This window comes from Tupaia chinensis, unplaced genomic scaffold, assembly GCF_000334495.1.
Source record: "Tupaia chinensis unplaced genomic scaffold, TupChi_1.0 Scaffold000644_1, whole genome shotgun sequence".
Lineage (NCBI taxonomy): Eukaryota > Metazoa > Chordata > Mammalia > Scandentia > Tupaiidae > Tupaia > Tupaia belangeri.
Window position 1 is genome coordinate 6,722,655 of NW_006160165.1, and position 1,291 is coordinate 6,723,945.

Consider the following 1,291-nt stretch of genomic DNA (forward strand, 5'->3'; position numbering starts at 1 on the left):
GGGGGCCGCGGGCCCCTGCGGGTGCCACTGCCCTGGTCGCCGGTGCTGACCAGCCGGGGCCTCTGCCCTCGCCCTGTGTCCCCGCCCACCAGGTTCCAGGCAAATACACGGTGCTGCTAGACGAGGAGAAGGGCGGCCCCGATGCCCTGCTCGTGCGGAGCGGGGACGTGGTGGAGGTGGTGCAGGAGGGCGAGGAGGGCCTCTGGTAAGACTCCCGTACGAGCCCTCGGACGCGGTGCGCACGGCTGCCCACTGACTCCCGCCCTTGCAGGCTCCTCAGGGTCACAGCGCCGGCCTCTACTGCCCACAGACGCGACGGTGTGGGGCCACGGCTGCTTCCCGGCACGGTGGGCCTTTCTCTGACCCAGGGGTGCCGGGCAGGGGCGTTGCTCTTACCAGCGGGGCCATCTTACAGGGATTAACCTCATGGCCATTCTTGGGGCTCTGTGGCTCGGTGTTTACCAGACCACTGTGTACAAGGGTGAGTTTGCTGCTGCATTTTTGTCACTGGACTTACATCGAAGCATGTTGTTTACACCACTGAGTGATCTCGGGGACTGCCGTGGAAACCAGTGGCACGCCCTAACACACACCTGGCATGGTGACAGACGTGGCCCTGACGGTGCCTGTCCAGCCAACAGCAGTTAGAAACCAAGGAGGCTCCTTTTCCTGAGTTGGCTTCATTTAAAAAAGAAAAAAAGACTGAACTGTTATTTAAAATAACCTTTTCTACTGAAAAATGGGGGAGGGACTCTGTTATTTTAAAGGGCTTCGGTGAATTGGGATTTTTTTAAATTGTTTTTAAAGAAGCAGACATGCCCTCTGCAGGCATCTGAGCCAACGCTGTGCGCCACCAGGCCGTCCCCTCCTCCAGGCAGCCCGCCGCCACTCCCAGCCAGGCCGCCTCGTGGAGGGAGTCCTCTCCGTGGACTGTCTCCACCCTCTGAGCACAGAAGTGGAAACGGAGTTTATCTTACCAGACCCTGGCTGGCCGGCGAGAGGGCGCCCTTCTCCCCCGTCCGGGTCAGGGCCGGCATGTGCCGTGGGGAAACGCTGTCTAGCTGGCAGACACGCGTGTCCATGTACATAGCCCACGTGCGTGTACATGTGCCTCCCAGCGGCAGCGAGGGCCCGTGTGCAGCTGCTGTGCATGCGTCACTTTACAGGCCTCCCTTGGTCCGGCCCACTCCTCCCCGTGGCCCCCCGAGGGAGGGCTGCCCCGCACAACCGCCACATGGTCCTGAATAGGGAAGGGCAGACTCCGGCCTTCCTTCTGCTGGGGCGCGTCTGA